At 41.0% G+C, this 22,325-nt stretch overlaps 1 long non-coding RNA gene across 1 annotated transcript; it reads left to right on the top strand.

Annotated features, from left to right (window-relative positions):
- The first annotated feature begins 2,565 nt into the window (after positions 1-2,565).
- On the top strand, positions 2,566-19,908 carry LOC146660574 (uncharacterized). The gene is made up of 3 exons (XR_014913452.1): positions 2,566-2,727; positions 18,661-18,803; positions 19,005-19,908. It is a non-coding gene; the product is annotated as an uncharacterized LOC146660574 (long non-coding RNA).
- Positions 19,909-22,325: the final 2,417 nt, after the last annotated feature.

The raw sequence follows: 22,325 nt of genomic DNA, 5'->3' as shown, positions 1-22,325 counted from the left end.
ATGCTTCACCAGGGTCAGTGTAAAATTTTAATTTCAGCAGCACAACAGATACACCCACACGCTTGGTATCGCTGTGCTCAGACATTTCTTGCTTAATTTCCAGTAATGCTCTCCAAGCCTGCAGATGAAATTCAAATCTTTGCAAAAATTGAGGCATATTTTCACATTTGTACCTGCGATTTCCATTGCAGATTGCAGTTGCCTTGGCTAATGTTTGGCACCTGGCTAATCTGTTTAAAGAACATCCCCTGTAACAAATCAGCCAACTGGGGGTGAGTAACAGCAACACTCCAGCACCTTTAAAGTTAATGCACCACTCACTTATTAATGGTGAGTTGCAAATGGCCCTCTGATGCCCTACAGTGCCATAATTAACAACATTTAGACAGGAAGTGGTCTTTGTCTGTGTTTTGTCCAGCAGAAAAAAGTCTGGTACTGGATTTTAAGGCAGGAGTCACAGGAGCACATGAGATGGAAGTAAAATGGCACGCAAGTTTGGGGTGACAGAATTGATGTTTTTGTAATGTCTGGATAGGCAGCAACATGCATGCACAGGTCTACAAAGCAGAGCCCATGACTCAGCGCTAGCTCTATACTCTACAAAAGACACAGTGTAAGAGTGTCATGACGCTGCTGATTGATCGAGACTCCTTTCAAACACAAGCACACACTGGCACCATTTTAACAAGTTTCATTACAAGCTATTGTATTAATTACACTGAATACGTCAGAGTTTTTCACCTGGAACCAGATGTGCCTCAGATCCATGAACACCTTGGAGAGACCAGCTTCTGCCTTAATGATTGTGATGACTTCAGATAGTAGGTGTGTGTGTATGCTGTGGGTTTTATTAACTTGAATTTAAAACCGTTACAAAAATGGATAATGTAGGAAGACTGCATTCACTCTGCCGTAAACACTGCTTGGTCTTTTAATCACTTAATCTAAGAACAGCAATACAGTAATCGACAGAAGATAAGAAAATGTTGGTGTAGAGAATGATTTCATTAGATAAGCATAGGTAATTAAGATAGTATGAAAAAGTGACAATATTAAAGTAAAAAAATATTCTTTATATGTATTTAAAGAATATTTGATTTACCTTGTCTTGGTCACCCATTGGCAAATGCATTTCATGTCATTGTGTTTGTAGAATGATTTTTGCATCCGTCTGGGATATTTTAGGAGATGAGCATGAATTCCTGAATGGAAATCTTTTGGAAAACTCTGCGACAGCAAAGATGGCCCACCCCTCAAAAAGCATGCAACAGCTGAACCAATAAACATGCAAGCCCCCTGTGTTGTTGCGCTGACACATGCACACAGCAGAGGTTAATGACAGTTTCAGCTAAGCAGTGGCAAGCATATCTGCTTGTTTCTGTAGTGAAGAAGTAGCTAAGTTTCCTTCTCATTTTTCTTTGCAGATACGTAGTAAGACAAAATCGCCTTTTAATCCTTATTATGGGGCAAAATAAGGAAACTTCTGAAACTCATTTTTCCTTCGGATGATCATTCTGTACATAGTCTTTATGCCTGATGACTACTGAAATTTAAGTTGTGGCTCTCATCTCATTTATTCAGATAAGGGCTAATATTTATTAGAACGTGACTATTTTGTAAAACCAGATAAAATATAGCCTTAGGCCTTTGCTTATGCATCTGTTCTCACCTGATGTCTTTTGAACCAAACAATTTTTTTCTCCTGATTATGACTGTAAGATAATTTTCATATGATATGATGAGCTACTCTAATATTCCCATCTGGCACTGCAAAGTCATTGCAAACAAAACACTGCTGTCTAGACTGGTGTGGATCTTGTATCTGCGTAGGCCCACACAGAGGGCAACAGTGTTCTCTCCTGCAGGAAAGTGCTTTATAACTTGACAAACGACCTGCGAGTCCACATCCAAATGTACTCCTCAATCAGGTCTCATCACCGAGGTCGTCTTTTAGGATTTACAGCACAACACGTCATGTAGCATGCATAGTAGGTTCTATTGTTCACGCTCTAGGTACTTGTGCAACACAGTGAAAGTGCTGAAGCACGCAACTGTGCAATGCCGCCTATAGATCTCCGTCCCTCAATGAGCCTAACAATGGCTGTGGCTGTTCTCTGATGCGCAGAGACATCGTCAAGCAGTTTCCAGGAGATATCTGTGGCGAGTCCCTTGGTATGCCCCCCACCCCCCTTGGCCCCACAGACACACACACACACGCACACACACTTTTCTCTTCATCCACCGAGCGCGGCCACTGCTGTCGTCAGGGCCCTCCGATGGGAGATAAAAAAGAAGCTGTTGTTGTCTCCTTGCAGGAGAGATGGACGCCTGTTTCTCTCTCTCTTTTCTCTTTTTTTTTTCTCTGCCTCACTCGTTTTGCGCTCACACAAGGGGAAGTGAAGAAAGGAGAGGAAAGAGAGGGGAAAAAAACGAACAATGTGGAGGAAAGAAAGAAAGCTATACTGCGTGCTGTGGCGTTCCACCACACCACCAATAACTCCCCCTCTCCTCCAGCACCAGCCCCATCCACAGCAACCCTAGTAGTGAGAGAGAGAGAGTGAGAGAAGAGAGGGGGGCCAGGGCCATGTGATATGGAGAGCATGCGGGCACAGCTTCACCCCCAGGCAGAATGAACGGGGGCCTGCTGTGTCTCTCCTGCATGATTAATCTGGCTGAGGGGCAGGAGGACTGCCACAGCCCTGCCTGCATTAACTCCCTACTCTCCAGGTCTGCACGAACACACACACACACACAAACTCACACACCAGCTTTAGAACCATGGCAGGGATACAGGTTGCTAACCACACAATGCAGTGTATATGCATGTGTGTGTGTGTGTGTGTGTGTGTGTGTGTGTGTGTGTGTGTGTGTGTGTGTGTGTGTGAAGAATAGTGAGTGGCAGTGAAGTTGATTCCCTTTGAGGTATCTGATTCTGAAAGTTGAACTGTATATTTGTCGGTGGCCAAGGGGCAGCGTCTCACATGTTATTCATGCACTGACACGACACTAAACCTTCTGCATGTTGCCAAACTGTAAAGACCACCATGATGCAAGGGTCATTGGTTTCTAGGTAGTTCTGGGTTTCGGTGAGTCATAGTCTCATGTGACCTCTGTCTCCCAGGCAACATTGTGGATGTTTCCTGGTCTTGTCTTTTTGTGTAATTCACATGAAGCAGATGGTCCAAGAAATGCGGCTTGCTCTTTAAAATTCTCCCTAAGAGTATCTGGCGTGTAAGTGGTCAAATTTTCAAATAGCCGTGACAGCTACTTCAATGCAGTACAGCAGGTCTGTGTTGTCTCTCAGTACCACGCTTTCGGCTAATGTAGACACCGTAACTGTCCTTCCCGAGGTACGCAGCACTTTCTTTCATAGGAATGTTCAAGCCCTGGGCTGCTGTAAAGCAGGAAGTGTTGGGGAGGACCGGGTATTGTGCAACAGTGGAGACCAAGTACCAAAAGGCAGGCAGAGGGTTAACATCCTGCAGTACGCTCCACATTAACTGGAAAGGAATGAAGTGTCAAGCATGTTTTCACCACAGCGAGACGGTCAAAACCCTACCCCCTCCTCCTCCCACCAACCAGTCACCCCTCAAACCTTCTCCTCCACATCACCCGCATCCCTCCCACTCCCAACAGCCTCCCACAGCCATGACCAAATTATTTTCCAGCCTCCCGAGATTCGCCTTGCCAGACAAAAATCTGCAGCGCAGTCCTGAATCGGTGCGGAGCACACTCAGCCTCCCTTGTCTCTTGTTGCCTCTCTGCCACCACGAAGAAAATAGGTCTTCCTTTTGCCAACTTGGTCTGTGCATGTGTTTACTTGCCAGATGTAAACAGCTACCAGCCAAATGAGTAGCCTGCCTGCGCTTTTACTTTGAACAATGACACGTTTAAAGTGCTGAAGTGTTTTGCAAAGGATTCATTGAATACAGGTATGAAAGTGCTGAATGAGCCGCAGAGACACAGAGAGGGAGGAAGCGCAAGACAGAGAGAAAGGACAGGCGCTCGGTGATTGAGAGAGTAAGTGAAAGGGGGGAGTAGAATGAGAGAGAAGAGAGACAGAACGAGGGAGGGAGAGAGAAAATAAGCCCCACCAGTGAGCAGGCCACACAGCCCTGCCAAACTGCTTGAAAAAAAAGCCCCCTCTGTTTTATTTATAGTGCACTGTATCCATGGCAACCAGAGAGGTCAGGCAAGCTGGGCCTGCGCTTCACCCTGCTCTGGGGATTAGGATTTCACAGAGGTTCTCAGATGTGAGGAAGGTGGGCTAGAGCAGCTTGCTGCTCGCCAACGCAGTCCTCCTGCCTTTTGGTGAAGTCTGGGCCCTTCGCGGGAAGAGAGGGGGAGCAGCAGAGAGTCATGGGAATACTGTGGGAACGGTGGTTTGTGGTGATGGAGCTGGGAAGAAGGAGACTAGCACGGAGAGGAAAAGTACACGCATGTTAGCAGTTGCATGCAGAGGCTGTTTTCACTGAGTACCTTCTGTCACACCAAAGCTCAGCGGAGTTTGTTCTGTTTTTTCGGTTTGCTTCTTAGAGCAGAATATAAAAGGTCATGCAAGGTCATGGGAAACTTCACTTTTGGCAGGATACATAACACTGTTTTATACATTAAATCTGAGTAATCTCTGGTAATTGGCTAAGGTATTGCAAGATTATTTATTTTGTCAAGATTTATTGTAAATGTCATCTTTACCCAATTTAATAAATAGTTCGTGATATAATATTCCTATGCAGTGTACACCTTTGCCATGTGTACAGGCCACAGGGGGACGTTTACGGTTGCTGTTCTGAGCTCTACTCTAGTGTTTGTGTTTTTTGGTACAGACTTCAAATAAAGCCCACTGGTTCTGAGGTCGATGCTGTCCCCAGGTTCTTACTTACCTTTGACCTGAAATGGATTTAATTAAGTGCTAGTCAAAAGTAACGTATAGGTACAGGTTAAAAAACAATTAAAAAGTGAGGCAATGTTGACAAGAACAGCCACCTGTGATCAAAAATAAGAGATTTTAGGTCAGAAAAGCCTGGGCTTTGTATTAGTTATGTTCTTAGCTTTGCTTTTTGTTAATATTTCCCTTTTCCAAAGCTATTTACGAGAAACTATCAAAAAAAATTGTTAGAATGAAGAATATTCACAAGAGAAACACAAAGACATAGGCCAGGAGTGAGGGAGTCAGTGAAGAGATGAGGGAAAAGCCGATTGCCCTCCAGGAAATGCATGGTACAACTACAGCAGAGGCCTCCAGATTCCTCCTGGGGCAGAAGACCTACGTTGCTAGGAAATGGCTCTCGGGCTGGTGTTTTGCCATGTGTGGAGGCTGTTGCCTGCCATATTCGAATACACAGGAGAACAAGGATTCAGTGCACTTTCAGTCAGCATCCTGCTCAAAAAGACCTTAAGAGCCATGAAAAAATCCCAAAACAAAACCTGTGGTCCATCGGCATCATCCAAGAGCAGTACTGACTTTCCCTGTCTCTAGGGGGCACCCTCACCACCTGAGTCACAGGACCAATTCAGCCAGATTTTTTCCCCCCTTGGAAATGTGACCAGTCCAATATGTGTAGCTGCAAAAAAAAAAAGGATGTCACAGACACATGATCATTGGTGGTGATCAGTCCATCCTCCTTAGACCAGTGTATGGTTCATTAGATGGATGGAGGATGAGGTGTCAATGTGCAAAGAAAGAATGAATTCAAGTCGCTTGAAAATTGCCTAATGAGGACGGGCTATGCTGCTATTAGTGGCAATGACAGAGGAAAAACTAGCCAGGCTTGTTTATCACCAGTCATTGGCTCTGGCTTTAGACTGTCATAAAACACACAGCAAGGTATAATAGTTCTGGCTCAACAATATAGAAAGTTACAAAATACTAGAATTTAGAAGCCTACGTTATGTTTTTACATGTAACTGTGGATAAACCTCACACAGAGCAGATAAACTCAATAAGAACCATTTGGGTGAACAACTTGAGTGTAGTAGAGATAAACTAGACTTATGCTTATTGTTGTTATTGTCAATTCCGTTACATTTTACTCAAGATTGTATTCCTGTTTTTACCCCATCCATCTCTGGAGGTTTGTGGTTTATCACGCTCACATTCTATATTTAAGGTATATGAAGCTTTTACTTTGTTTCTACAGCAGCAAACAACCTGAGTGTATAATAATCAGTCTAAAACACTGCACCATAGCGTAGCAATGCAGATACAATGGGGTGTCTCTCTGTCCGAAGAGATAATTATTCCATGGGTTGTAATGATATTTACACTCACCCAGGCTCACAGGAACTAAATTATATTGCACATTACTGTAAATAGGTTTTCAGGAGAGTCAGTGTACAGAGTTGGTTGTGAAGCAAATCTTTCAACCAGAGAAGCCAGGTTCAAGCCCTTCTGCTGTCAAACAGACCGCCTACTGCAGCTAACCCTGTAGTCGAACTATATCATCAACAAGGATTTCACTTCTCAGTCCATTTTTTTTTTTATTTAAGTAAAGGGTTTGATATACAGTTTCCATGTAAAAACTATGCACATTTTCTAAATAAAGTAATACTCTGGGAAATCTTGGATGCATCCATTTAGCACCATCTAGGTGACCAGTTTAAGTGAAGACACCCAGACTTCCCTCTCCTCAACAATCTCCACAAACTCTTATGAATGGACATAGAGGTGTCCCCAAGCCAGCTGAGAGACACAATTTGTCCACTGTTTCTTGGTTATTCCATGGTCTTTCCCCATGTGGACATTCCTGAAACACCTCACCAAGCGGAATTTGGTTCAGATGCCCAAACTACCTCAAATGGATCCTTTTGCTGTTGAGGACAAAGGCTCTATTCTGAGACCCTCCTGAATGACCAAGCTCCTCTCCCCATCTGAAGCTCACACTGCTTCAAACTCAGGTGCATAAGAACTGGAGGTCATCATGATCAATCAAACAGGATCACATCATCTGCAAAAAAGCAGAGCTGAGCTCCTGAGACCACTAACCTCGACACCTCTCACCACTAGGTTAAATTCTTTCAGGCATTCATGTGAATGTGATGTTGACATACCAGCCACTTTAAAGACTGCTGCAAATCAAGAACATCCCTAGTGTGTGCCACCATACTGCTCAGGGACAGCTAAAGGAACACAGCAATGAAATCTCCCAACCTCTTAAAGTCCCAGGCACCACCACTGGCTTTCTGTGTCCTGATGGGTTAGAGTTGTGGCTAATTGTTGTAAATTTTTGCGTTTCAGTTTTTAAAGGGCGCTTATTTTAACACAACAATAGCCCATTCGGCTAAGCTTTAACCATTGTGTCTTTTGCTGTTCTGAACAAACAACTAATATCCAGTACACAGTTCATGTTTATTTCTGGGGAATGATCCTCTCTGTTGCACTAGAACTCTTACATTACCAGAAAAGAAAAAGCAGCAGCTGTTTGTTTGAAATCAATACAAGACCTCAGCATGCACACTCATAGACACCTTGAGCAAGCAAATGAACAGACTGGTTACCTGCAGAAAGGTAAGTTTCAATAGCCCCAATACAACAAAAACAATGTCAGTATGGGTCAAATAAGATATTCTTTAAATGCAGTGAGCGGCAAGAACCTTGCAAGCTTTGAGGGAACAATGAGTGAGAGAAAAGTTGTGGCCTGCTTGTCCAAAATGATTCCTGAATGTGTTGCAATAGCAGATTAAATGCTAGGAGGTAAATAAGAGGGGTTGGGAAGCAAACATGGATTTGGTGGGTCAGTGGGGTGACAAGGTCATGCAGATCCATTTATGAAAAACTAACAAGATCTTTTATCTACTCAGTCTTTTTCTAATAAGTAGTATTTTTAAGATCTACTCTTACTGAAGGCACATAACACTGTAGAAGTAGCCTAATGCAAATAACACTAGCTGTGTCTGAAGAACTGAAAACTTGGACTGTAACTGTAGACAGGAAAAATGCATTGTTACTGGAATAATATCTCAAGAAGTAGTTACTGCAAATATGTGTGCAGATGTGCATCCAGAATAAAGAAGCAAACGTGGCACTCGTGAACAATGACAGTACTAACTATAATCACTAACATGTTGTAAGCACTGTCATTAGGCCTGGACTGGGACAAAAATTGGTCCTGGCATCCACAAGGTGTATGAGCACACAGGGAAGGTAGGAGAGGGGAGAGCTTTGAAATTTGATTGGGCAATCCATTGTCAATAATGACAATGAACCAATGGGCTTTCGTCAGTGCTTGTAGGGCCAGTGTATAGTGGCCCTTCAAGCCAGCCTGTAGGCTATATAATATATTGACAAAGAAAATAAATTCCCACAAGTGCTCCGGCCCACCGGGCAAATGTCCGGTATGTCAGTCCAGCCCTGACTTTCATCATAGTGCACTTATATAACTATACTGACATTACTGGGATCTCTGTCAGGCATAAACAAACTGAAAATACAATATGAACAATAGTTTCTATAATGGTAGTAAAAGGCACTGAAGACCAGATTAAAAGTGAGAAAAAATAAATAAGCCAAGACTAAGACAAGCAATGAATGTTTCAATGTGGAAAAAAGGTTAATTCAGAGCCCGATGTACCGAACCTACAAACACTAAAAAATGTTTTAGCAAGTGACCACCTTGGGCCTTAAAATTTAATCCATGAACCAAGTATTAAAGACTGCAGTTGAAGTAGGCTCAAACCTCAATATACACCCATGTTTTAATTAGAGATGGCACGATACCACTGTTTTATGTCCGATACCGATATCATAAATTTGAATATCGGCTGATACCGATATGAATCCGATATAGTTCAAGTTTATTTTAATCAATAAAACTGTTTTTTAAATATCTTGCTGCATTTTGTATAAGTTTATACTCAACTTTAAAAAACAAAACAAAACACTAAAGCTATTATTTTATACCTGTATGCAAAAAATACACTGCACCCAAAATATTTCATAGTTCAGCAATACAGATCAATCTAATAAACTTAAACCTACCTACTCCACCCTCCCAATTCTGGTATTTTAAAGAGTACTTAGCAGAAATATTAAGCAACCTAACTAATAGGGTTGCAAACTCCCAGTAAAAAAAAAAAAAAAGGGGAACCACCCCCCACCTCATGATGCTTAATCGACGTAATCAACTTCAATTTGATGCAGTGTGAAAACAAAATGCACAGAAATCAATTATTTTTCAAGAATAATTAAATTGATTCAACATCTTTCTTCAACAGAACTGCAGAGATGGTACCTTCCCAAAGGAAAAAGTAGTATAGCTTACTAGGGTATATTAGACTTAATAGTTACTATAACTTTGGGTGTAAGATTCAGATAATTATTTATTAAACGCTAGATATTTTAAATGAGAATAAGAAAGAAAAGTATGTCTTTGTGCCCCCTTTTCCCTGTTCATGCCCTATCGGCCCCCCTGGCTAAACTTTGCTAGATCCGCCCCTGCACAGTTACCAGCCAAAAAGGATCCTGGTGTAGAAAGTAATATTAAATAAATTCTAACAACAGCTTATCAAGCTTAAACGTGCTGCTGTTGTTCAGCCGCTGGTTTCCTCTTTCTGACAGGAAGTGGGCAATAAACAAACAAGAGAGATGGACTCACGACAGAAAAGCCGATCAGCTGATCATTGATCAGTTTCGATTGAAGTAGCAGCAGGAGAGGGAGGGAGAGAAGAGGCAGTCGCTCCATATATCGTTGTTAAGCTTAACGCGGGAATGCTTTACAAACATTCAGAGATGAACTTACACACTTGCTTTACTTCTCTATGGGATCACTTCCTCGGAGATGAAATGCCAGTTTGGTAGCAGGGCTACAAATACTCAACCAGACCACCAACAGGTCTCACACGCCACAGCCGCTCTATCACGTGGTGCATACTGCTCGGTTATGAGCCGAGTTATGCAAGTTTCGTGAGGTGCTTGTTTGATATTTAATGGATCGATTACATTTTTTATTTCTCTCTGATATCCGATCCAGTAATTTAGGTCAGTATCTGACTGATACCGATACGTAATATCGGATCGGTCCGTCTCTAGTTTTAATACACTTGCACACACTAATATCTTTACAGATTACTAAGTTTTTTTCATGAAAAAATATACAACGATCCCACTTACCAGTTCCACTTGCACTTGGGCTCCAATCAGCTGATTTCAGTTGTGTGTGGAAGGAGGAGGTCTTCAGTCTACAGCGTGGATATGGGCATAACCTTTATTTTTATTGCACAAAAGGAGAAGAGCGTGATGGAAACTGCATGCAAGACAGAAACAGCTGTATTCTGCTGCTAACACAACTTCAGCTCCTTGTAAGCATCTGCACAGACAGCATGCTAATGCTAAGCAACCTAAGAACCCAGAATGATGTTAAAGATGAGTGAATGCTGACCCCAGCCCAGCCTGCTGAACAGACAGGCTGCTGCCTCTGTTTCTACCTGTTCATGTTTCTACAGTAGAATCACTGTGGGCATCGCTTTAATATGTCTCTGTGCTGATTTTCATTTTTGCTTTGTGTTCATACCTAAATACTAAGAGAAAAATTATTTGTGTGTCCTCATTAGGATAGGGAATTATGTTGGTGTGTGTGGCAGTAGCTTTGGGTTATATTGATGTCTTTCAGCTACTTCACAGAGTAGCATGAAAGTAAAAGTGACATGTGTAATAATTGTTTTTGTTGAGTAACGACTCCAACACTGATCACAACAAAGCAGGGAAAATACCTCAAAGACGGACAAACATTTCACCCACAGCATGAAGTTAATTTGCATGAATATAATGTCACTGATATGCTGCTTAGTGATGGTGACCACTCTCAAAAAAGAGGCAGTTAGAACATAATGAAAATCGATAAGAGAATCGATATTGAATCAAATCGGTAAGTGATATCAATTTGATATCCATCACTAAATTCGTATCAGTTCCCATCCCTAAACAGAACTAAACTCAAGTTGTCATGGCAACACAGGAAACAAAAGTTTCATCATAAACTGCTCAAACAAAACTAACAACAGACCAGACAAACAAGAGTCAAAGAGAAGCTTGAATCAGACTGAAGTAGATAACAAATTACAACTAATCACGTTTATCTGTTAAATACTTACTTTACAACTTTAAAGCTATAAAATACAAGAAAATAAGAAAATATGTAACTTAAAAGTCAAAGAAAATGAGCAACATAATTTAAGGTATACAAGTTACCCCACTACCCTCAGTCGTGTAGCAACATTTGGCATGTCCCAGTTAACACTTCCTGTTTTGAGTAGTGTTGAAAGGCCCAACTTCTTCTCTTAAGAGGGCATCTTCTCAGCCAACAGACCCCTCAGCACAGGCAAAAAAAAGAATATTTAAAAAAAAAAGCTTTAAAAAAGGTATGAATTAATACAAAATAAAGTAATTTAACAGAGCTGAAAAAACAAGACTTAACAAAAAGTTGACTAAATGCATGCATACATACATTCCACTGTTGTGTACTTCTACTGATAACTACAACTAAAAGAAATAAATAAGGCAATAACTGCTGAATGTCACTATTCATTCAGTGACTTAACTACACATAAATGTACAAGTCCTTCATCACAAGCAGTTCTGGATAAATTCTGTACCATGCACTTCACTTTTATTCACTTTTATTATTTTAACAACTACCCCAAGGGTTTGAAACATTTGTTTGTTACATATTTGTTCTTACTTTAACTCTGACATACTTAACTCAACTACAATTTTCTGTTTCACTGTTTGAATATTTGTAATATCTATGTTTTTGTGTTTCCTTTCAATTCTCTTTATTTTTGAATAATTTCCCAATAATTTTTTCCCCATCCTCAAGCACTTTATCTGTTTATTTAAAAAAGAAAAAAAAAGAACTGAGACATCTTGTCACTGCGTGACTTTGTGAAAAATATCCTGTTTTCCTTGTCATTTTGGCCACACTTTTGACCATGCTTTTCTGCTGTCCATCTTTGTTATTGGCATTGTCCAACCATTCTGTTGATGTCTCTCTCTGTATTTTCCTCTCCCAACACCGGGTAACTGGGGACTTGTGTTGGTCTGTGGAGACAGACTGTATCCAGCACTGTGAGGGGCTCAACTTGGTTCTCCTCTGGTTCTGGTGCTGGCTGACCAGCAGGCCCCCACAGCTCAGGCCCAACTCCAGGACAGGCAGTGGTGAAGCGGACAAAGGACTTCATTTTCTACTGGATGTGCGTGTGTGTGTATGAGGGGGGGTTATAGGATGAAGGAGGCGTTAGGAGATGAGGAAAGCAAGAGAGGAAGGGGGAGCTGGCGCAAGGGTCTTATCCTCCCGGCTCAAACACATGCCACCAGCTGCTGCCCCCTTCCTGTGCTTTCATTAAAAAGCCTCCCTGTGTTTCGCTGGGGTAATCCACATGCTTCTCTGAAAAAGTGTGTGGTAAATTTTGTTTGTCCATCCTCTGCGCTATTTTGCCATTTCTTTCCCTTTGGTGCTCCCTTTTTCACTCTTTCTATGATGTGCTTTGTTCGCCAGTGGAGAGTGGTCCATTCTCTGCATGTCTGTGTGTGTGTGTGTGTACCTGTATGTGCGCCCATGGAGTCTGTCAGACTCTCAGCATTTCCAGCACTCAGCCCAGAGCCAAGGCAAGCATTGCCAGAGGGAGTGCCTGCAATGTAGGGCGCCCAGCGAGCTGGACGCAGGCAGAATATCAACGCCACACGGCAGACACTCCTCCCAGCAGCCCACCTGCTGACTTACGTGATCCAAATTTTAGGAGGAGAGGGGGTGTTTTGGGGAGAGAAGGTGGTGGGGGAGGATAGGCTGCAGGAAATTGCCAGGTAGTTTCCAGACCCACTTCCCTGCGTTGCGCCCAATTAATCAGGGCTACATCTGTGTTGGATGGACCTCTACCCCAAGGGGAGGGGGTGGAGCAGAGACGGTGTTTTTCGTCTGTAAATGCACATGCATTGTGTGTGTGTGTGTGTGTGTGTGTGTGTGTGTGTGTGTGTGTGTGTGTGTGTGTACTACCTGTAAGAGTGCACAGTGTGTATGTTGTATGGGAGCGAAGGGAGTTTTGTGTGTTTTGTATTTACCAGCAGAGATGGGAGGAGGTTGTTGATGCCAGACTTCTTCTAGCCTTGCAGTCAGAACTAGAGTCATGGGTAACCTTCTTCGGTCCACTGTCCTCTTTATCCGGTTTCAGTTTCGGCTATACCTCATTCCCCCCAACGCATACCCAGACACACACACACACACACACACACATATGCACACTTCCCTGGGTTGCTGTGCCTCACAAGGAAAAGGGTCATTTTTCAGCACCTGTGTAGCTCAGTGTCTGTATGTTTATTTCCTGAAGCTTCTGGCACACCTGGACCTGAGCTACCCCTCCTTCTTTCATCTCTGCTCTCTGTGTTTTTTTTCTCTTCTCCCTGTGTTTGGCTGTTATGTCGCAAATCCCTTTCCGGGTTTGTTCATATGACTAACAAATAAAATAATATAAAGCCAGACAGTGTTTGCAGGCTTCCACAAAAAAACAAAAAAAGAACTGAACTTGATTTCATATTCATTTTTTAAAAACCGGCCGTTAAACAAATGCTTGTAGAGGGCTTGGAACAGACAGGACAGACTCAGTTTACGAAGATGGATGTATAAGCGTACTCTGCTATCACTGGGGGCTGTTTATATTTTTAAGAAACACCAAATATACATGAGAAAGATTTAATGAGCCCTCGCTTTCACATATGTGTTTCATTTGACTGCAGTCTTTTGCCGTCGGAGCAATTCGGTGGTCTGCATCACCTGATTAAACCATTCGTGAAAACCTTTTTGTTTAAAAACTATGAAGACACGTCCCATCGTGTTTTGATGTGTTTTAATGCTAGCGTGCATGTGTGGCTCACGATCCTGTGTGGAGGCCTGGCATAGTGTGGTGCAGTGCAGAGTGGAGAGGAGAGACAGCTGCCCTGACAGATGCCGGGAGGCAGGACCCCACTGGGAAGCAGAGGGAGGGAGCTGGCACTGTCTCACCCCAGCGGAAACACCATAGGCTGCAGAGGAAGTGGGCAGGGGGACAAACCAGGGGCTCAGTGTGTGTGTGTGTGTGTGTGTGTGTGTGTGTGTGTGTGTGTGTGTGTGTGTGCGTGTGTTTGTATCTGAGCTACTTTAAGAGGACCTTGGCAGTTGTTCATGTATGTATGTATGTATTTACATCTGATGCACCATAAGAGTAGAAATCCAACTAATCAGGCAGGCTACACACTCCATGCTGCAGCCATGTTATTCCAGCTCACTGTGGCTTTTTGCAAGAAAAATGGATAAATCAGCTTGCAGCTGCTTGACATTAAAACTGAAAACAACTTAATGAATCCTTAATGAAAGTACATTAAGTACATTTATATACTGTGCTATTATGCTAAACGTTGTTATTATAAGCACCTTTCCTTCTTAATGTTGTATCCTGGACATGTTGCTGAATCGATAATTCAAGATGACATAAAATCACATCATTCAGGTGTAATCCAACAGGGTGTGGAAATGGCCCAATTAATTTTAATGGAGGGACACGAGTGTTGGTCGACTTCAAAAAGAAAAAAGTTGGGATCAGATGACCGTCTTTTTTTGATGGTCGTGATTCTATTGATGGTATTGCAGGTCTACAAAATCACCCAGGATCAGTTTCTTACGCTCGTTAAAAATAGTTGAAATGGCAGTAAATGTACTATAATGCTTTAGTGTCTCTCATAAGCTCTTTAAAGCACGATCAGTACTTAGTTTCAAACTTTAAGCCTGGATTCATTAGAATATTTAAAAGAATATATTTGAGCTTTATTTAAAGTTCACTTTAAAGTTACACTGTTCTGGTTCTGTTGGATCTCAGCTCTGCTTTTGATACTGTTGATCACAGCATCATGATAAATAGGCTGAAGGACTTGTTTGGGATTACTGGTGTTGTTTTAAAATGGTTTATGTCGTATCTATCTGAGAGATCCTTTACTGTCTGTATAAATCATGTGCTGTCGGAAACATCAGTTCTGTCTTCTGGGGTACCTCAAGGATCTGTTTTAGGTTCTGTTCTCTTTTTGCTGTATATACTCCCTCTAGGCCACATTATCAGACGTTACAATAATATTTCTTATCATCTCTATGCTGATGACATTCAGTTGTACTTTTCTTTCAAAGCTTCTGAGTTGTATAAATTGTCTTGTTTAAATAATTGTCTGTCAGAAATCAAACAATGGTTAAATGACAATTTCCTTCAGTTAAATGCAGATAAAACAGAAACTTTGATTATTGCACCTGATCACATGCTCTCAGAAATTAGGCAGCATATCAGTTTTTTAGACCCTTCATTTCAGTCGAGTCTCAGAAACTTAGGTGTTATATTTGACAGTTCGATGTCTCTTGAGAAACACTCTAAACAACTTGCCCGGAACTGTTTTTATCATCTAAGAAACATTTCTAAACTCAGGCTACTGGTGTCAAAGGCAGAACTTGAGATGATTATTCATGCTTTTATCTCTTCTCGTTTGGATTATTGTAACGGTCTTTTTACGTGTCTCAACAAATCAGCTCTGGATCGCCTTCAGTCTGTACAGAATGCAGCGGCAAGACTTTTAACTGGTACAAACAAGAGGTCACACATTACTCCAGTTTTGGCTTCTCTTCATTGGTTGCCTGTAAATTTTAGGGTTCATTTTAAAATTTTAGTTGTAACTTTTAGAGCTCTGCACGGTGAAGCTTCCCAGTATATCTCTGACCTGTTGAAACCTCATGCTTCATCCCGAGCACTTAGGTCTTCAAGTCAGAGGCTACTGGTGGTCCCACGTACTAGGTTTAAAACACGTGGGGATCGAGCTTTTCAGGCACTGGCACCTAGGCTGTGGAACTCTCTGCCGTTGTCTTTACGCTGTCTAGACTCTACTGACTCCTTTAAAAAGCAGCTGAAGACATTTTTATACAAACGGGCTTTTAATTAATTTAAACTTGTATGTCTGATCTTATTGTAAAGCACTTTGTGATTTTTATCTGTGAAATGTGCTATATAAATAAATTTTACTTACTAAAGTTATACTTTGACCCTTATGTGACCTTTAGGCTCTTTACCTTGCAGTTGTCATTGTGTACAATCAGCTTATTTGGATCAGACAGCGGTGGTGGTTCTTAGTTCTGTAATCTTTGCACTATTTGTATTTGTGGAATTTTGTATTCACTTGATTCAGTAAACACAGAATATCTCTTTTGACTTTTTGTGTATTTCAATAAAGACTGTATACAAATTGACAGACTTTTTTTTTTTTTTTGCAATTGATCGCACACAAGACTGCGTACACCACTCTGGCTGAGGCACACATTCGCATATTTTTCAAGTGACTGTATATGTTACAGAATGAAACAGACAGACCAGTTCAAATCACTGTTGAACCCTGTGCACCTGGCAGAGACTGTAGCTTTGGCTCGTGATCAATATATTTGGAGAAATGACCTTGTCCCCTGCCTGTCTCCTTTGAATAGCTTCTAATATTAGCAATGTGTTTTCAAGAGAAAAAAAATGAATCTGAAGAAGTTCAAAGAGGCTTTATAGAAGCATTCATACAAATAGGTTGGCTGAGTTTAGCTGACACTGTGTCACACATGTAGTTAATCAGAATTATGTGTTTTATACAGTTTTCAGCGGTAGCATGAGCTCTCTGAGTGTTCACTATATACGGTCTTCTTTGTGCTGGTTATTTGTTACTTCCTGCATTATTGTAAGATGCGCTTTACTATTTCTGAGTGTTGTTTTGCTGAGCCATCTCTGAATTGGCAGCATTATTATTTTGGGAGATGAATGAAAGCATCATCTTTTAATCAATAGGCAGAGAAGCTGAACTCTTTGTCCTGCTAAAAGTGTTGCTTCTGTTGAAATCTCAAACACCAGTCCTATAAATGTGTCAAATTTTTTTCCATCTGGAACATGCTGAGCATACAGATTTGTGGAGGAGAGTGGCTAGTTTGAAGGCGTTGTTTGAAAAATTTCTGTTGACATTTTGACTCTTTCAGTGTGAAAATTTTGGATTTCATGCCTGACATTTATGACTACTTGATGACTCCCTTTCTTCTGTAAAGGAGAGTTAAAGAGGCATGAACAGTAAGATAAATTTGCAAATAAAGACATAGCAGATGTGTACGTGCTTTAGGTCAAGGTTTTAAGAACTCTAAGTTTTATTAGGTTTCAATATCAGGTGCCTGTTTACGTATTCACCAGTTAACTCCAATCAGAGTGCAGTAAATCAAGAGAAACTACATGATCATTACTATTAGTTCTCCAAGTGCACATTTCTTCAGTGTACTTAGCGAGTAGATTGTTCCAAGCTTGTTGGAGAACCGTCCTTTTTTTAATATAAGCTGTCTTACTGTTTCTTGCTGTCTTCTGCCTCTTCACATAATTATTCCCTCCCACTGAGTAGACAAGGGGTCTATTTGGATCCATACCATCTGTTCGGAGGACAACTTATTCTTCTTGTTGCTGAAGATAGTTTTCTGTGACTTGCTGCGCATTCATGCAGCAGAATTCATTTGTGATCAATCAGATTTCTCCCTGACTGTACTGGCAGAGTCTAAGCATCTTGATCACCTAAAACCTTTGCACAATACTGCACATTTTTACTCAGAATTTGATCCCAAGATGTATTTTTGGTATTTTTTACCCCTTTTTTTCACTGCTAAAATATCTCCTTTGGAAAAAGAAGTGAAATATCTTTGATCCAAATTATAGACTTTAAGTCAGGAGCACATGTTGTGAGCCATTTGCTGCACAAAATGTTACAAAGCCTTCATGTCGGTGCAATGTGCTCTGCTCTCCAGGTTGTTCTCCGTGTGATTCTGAACAGCTTAGGCGCCATTATAACAATACATTTATATGACAAAACCCAGTAGATAGTGCTCATTTTGTAATTCTACCTATAAAGGCCACAAACATATACTTGCAATGACATTACTGATTAATGCTATGAAAGAAAAGTGAAGTAGCTTGCTGTTAAAAAGCCAGACTGGTGCATGCAGATACTGTAGTGCGTATTTTAGTTCATGTATGGAAGAAGAGTGTAAGAACTGCTGAGCACACACATCTATAGCCACAGAAGATATAGCACATAATTGAGCTGGTATAGGCTTAAAAATGAGATTTTTAAGATATTGCCACCGCATAGTATGCCACAATAATAAGCAGAATCAAGGCCAAATACCTTAAAGGTGACTTTATTCGTAATGTTACATTTTTAGAGAAAAGGTAACGGATTTTTAATGATTTTCTGGCCAGAGAGCAGCAGGTGGCCCCTCTGGTCTGAACTGCAGAGGCAGTAGTATGACTTGTAGGCAGCTGCTTGTTCAGTGTCACTGACCAAAGACCCCAAGCACTTTGAACAAAGTACAAAGCACTGATTCAACTCTTTATCCTTCATCTTTGACAAGATAAATTCATGAGAATCACAAGATTGAAAACTAAAGCTCTTTAAAAGAATTCCTATTGTTTGAAAAAAACCTTCACTCTGAAATTAATTCCACAGAAATAACTCCCGCTCATAATACCTGCCAACAGCAGAGATAAGTATGGAGTTTTGAGAAAACTAAATGTCACCGTGGCCAGCTGTTTTTGTTCTAATTATGTATGTGCATACATACTTGTGAAAAAGATGTGTTTGTGGGTGTATGTATTCTTTAGGGTCTCTTTAGGAATACTGGAGACCTGGTTTGCATGCTGTGTGCAGAAGACTAATGCAGCTGCAGGGCCTGCGCAGTGGGAAGTGTTGCCATGGTGAGCTGGGTTATCGGGCCCTGAGAGAGACCATCCACACAGTCCTCATGGTCAGTGCAACTGACTTTACTGGTAATGCAAATGGTGTGTGCATGCTGTCTGTGCTAGTGTATTATTCTACCCAAATATTCACAAATAGTGAATATGTGTCAGTGAGGTTTAAACCCTTGCAACAGAGAAACAGCCGTAGCAGTAATGTTCAAACCCAATAGCTACTTCAAACTGTGCTTCCTCCTTTTTCCTTTCTTCAGACACAGCAGCTGACAGAGTGAGACGTCCACAGGGATCATGTCCACTGGGAACAGTGCTGTGGAGGCAGAGCCTATGGAGAGCCACAGTGACAGTGTCCAAGAACAATGTGTCTGCTAAAGTCATCCATGTGTAACAGGCTAAGGAAGAGGGATCTTACGAGGTGTTTGTTTCTCTGAGGGCTGTCAAAGAAGGTAGGGTAGTGAGCAAATATGAGCAAATACTTGAAGGATTCGTTGGACATTTGGGGAATATCCTCATTTGCTTTTATCTGAAGAGCTAGATGTGAAGATTGACACCACTCATGTCTGTGTGCTAACTATGGAGTTTGACTTAGCAGTCTGTTAGCTTAGCATAACAAAAGACTCCAAATAGCACCTAGCCTGGTTTGTCCAACGGTAACAAACTTCATCTAGCAGTATCTTACAGCTGACTAATGAATAAATAACATCTAATTTGTTAAATATGAAAATCTGTTGCTGTTAGGTGGGTGTTGTTGTGTTGTCTTTCAGCCAGCTTTCTCCAGCCAGTTTCTTCCCTCAAATCGGATCATTGTACATTAGAAAAAAAAACATTTGGCTGCAGGTTCTAACTTTATTTTTACTACACATAAACATTAGAGAGGTATCACAAATGTTCATTTAAGTATATATGCCAAAATGTTGAACTCTTAACTTAATGGCTGCAAGTTGTATTTCTGGAAGATAAAGATTCATTACACAGGATGCTAATACAACACTGCTTTTAAAAAGGAAAATAGATGCAAACAAGACTAAAAATCGAAAAGAAAGAAAGAAAAGAGGGACAGAGCTTGTAGTTTAACCAAGGCGTAATAAATATCCTTTATTACAGAAAGTAATCTGTGCTCAAATCTAATGGGTTCTTTCATTCACCCAGCTGCATGTCTGCTCGACTTCATGAAATTCAGCTTTTTAAATTTCAGCATGATCCACACAAGGATTCATATTATGGACAGGGCAGAATAATTTGTAACTACAGACGTTAATACTTTTAATCCTACACCTTCTATATGTTATTGCTGGTAAGTGCATGTATAAATTAAGAAAACAACAACCAATCTATCATCGCCATTTTTGCTGTGGATTGTGAAGACCAATACACGCTATCTGTTCACTTAAATGCTGAAATGCAATGTGTAATTAAGTAGATATCTTATCCGCAGGATTACTGTCACATAGATGAGAGAAACAAAGAGCCTGTTGGATGAGCGACACTGTGTCACATCAACAGAGAGAGAGAGAGAGTGATGCACTGTGCTGTAAATTCATTCACTAATCTCAATAGAAACCACCTGTGCTTTCAAGGAGAAAGTAAAACAAGCAGACATTTTCAGCTCCGACTCCTGTCTGTTCTATAGGTTCTTCTACTTTGAACAAAAAAAAGACTATTTGCTGCAATCAGTGAGTTCATCCCCACTGATTTACGCATTACCCGCCTTCTGTGCAGCCAGAAACTGAAGGAATATTTCTACTATAAAACAAAATTATAATAATAATTACAGGGGAACTATTTGGTAAGAATTCTCATGACAAATGGTGTAAACTGGGGAAATCACATCTGTATACAGTGCAAATTAAGCTAAGGAACTTTTCATCCTCAGCCACCTCTGAACCATGGCGTGTTTGCTCAGATGTAGCAGGTGTTGGTCACTGTGAAACGGCTTGTTGCGATTGGTCAGAATTTGCCTGTGATAACCTAATAGGTTTGCTGTTTACTTATTTAGAAAGACAAACACATTTAGTATTTTGCTTACTGATACTACTAATGCTTCTCATGGGCAGTCAGGATGGGCCTGTCGGGTGGTCCCTGGCCCCTTAGGCCCACAAACAATACTCCAGTATCCATTATCTTGCTGATAGACAAATTCTTGCTTAGCTGGAATAAAAAAATATTGAGAATAAAATATTCTCAAATATTGGCACAAAATATTATTTTTGCACCAGTAAGTGATTCCCAGAGATCTATTAGCTGAAAACTTAGTCTACTGTATCTCAGCATGATGGGCAGCGTGCCGTTTAAAAAAAGAGGAAACTGGACAATTAGAGGACAAAAGATGAAGTGGCTATCTACAGAGGATAAACAGTAACTGAAAGTCATGGCTTTAAACAGAAAGAAAATCAATTTGAGTGATGAATCCAAATTTCCAGATTGTCTTCAATATGGACAGAGCAGGTGAGTAGAGAGGTACAACAGTGAGTGTCTACAGCCTCTGTCATGGCTTGGGACTCCATTTCAGCCACTGGTTCGGGAATCTTATTTGAACACAGAAAAATACCGTCCAATTTTCACCCACCATGCAATACCATCCAGAAAGCATCTGATTAGTTATAGCTGCAAAACACACAGTGGAGCACTATCAGTTATGGATCAGCCTCCCCAGAGCCCGGACTTCATAATTATTGAAGAAGTGTGTTAATATCCAACAAAGAGCTTCTTGAAGGACTCAAGAAGCCTGAAGAGCTCTTCCTGAATAGATTCTTTTTTCTTAATTAGAAGAAGCTTGACTAAGAGCGTTTAGGCTGTGTTGAAGAATAAAGGTGGTCATACCAAGAATTGACTTTCAAGCTTGTAAGAATTGTACAAATTGTGGTTTGTTGTTGCCCCTTTCCTAGCTTATATAAGAAAATGAAATGGGGCTCAAGACTTTTGCACAGTATTGTAGGTTTCAAGTACTTTACTGTAGAAGAGCAAACTTGAGGTTAGTTACAAGGTGAAAAATATTTCAAACACTTCCTTGCACACTGCTTTTTAAATGCTGTCCTAATCCTTAGATGCAGAAGATAAAATAAAATATATAAAAGATATCAAGTCTGGCTCTCGGTAGCCAGGTCAGTGGAACAGGCTGTGCTCTGCTGAAGTTTGATGATTGAGATTTCTCTAGACATATCTGCTTTCCTCTGAAAAAACAGCTAAGCGCATACCACCCAACTATTGTGGCTCTGATTGAAAAATAAAATGAACAGCAAGTGAGACTGAAACTTTCACTGGCTTTCAATCAGAAGTCAGAAACTTTTGGCAGTCTTGTCATGATATTATGGAACTGCATTGTTTCTTGTCAATCAGACAAAGCCTGTCACTTAGTGTGGAAATTATTTAAGACTTCACAGCCTGAGTGCAAAGCGTCTGAAGCTGTAGCTGCTGCTGCTGATGCACCCTCTCACAGTATTTCCGTGTAACAGCATGAAGATTTGTCAGATCAGACTCTTTGTACTGGTGAGAAGCCACAGTGTCCTGTGTGTCAGATTTAGACATGCTATGACAAAGATGCCGAGAACTGAGTACATGACATTATCGCAATTTCA

The sequence above is a fragment of the Rhamphochromis longiceps genome, linkage group LG10 (genome assembly GCF_057381845.1).
Source record: "Rhamphochromis longiceps isolate RC_006_pf linkage group LG10, R_longiceps_female_GT1.1, whole genome shotgun sequence".
Lineage (NCBI taxonomy): Eukaryota > Metazoa > Chordata > Actinopteri > Cichliformes > Cichlidae > Rhamphochromis > Rhamphochromis longiceps.
This window is presented reverse-complemented; position numbering and strand designations above follow the sequence as displayed.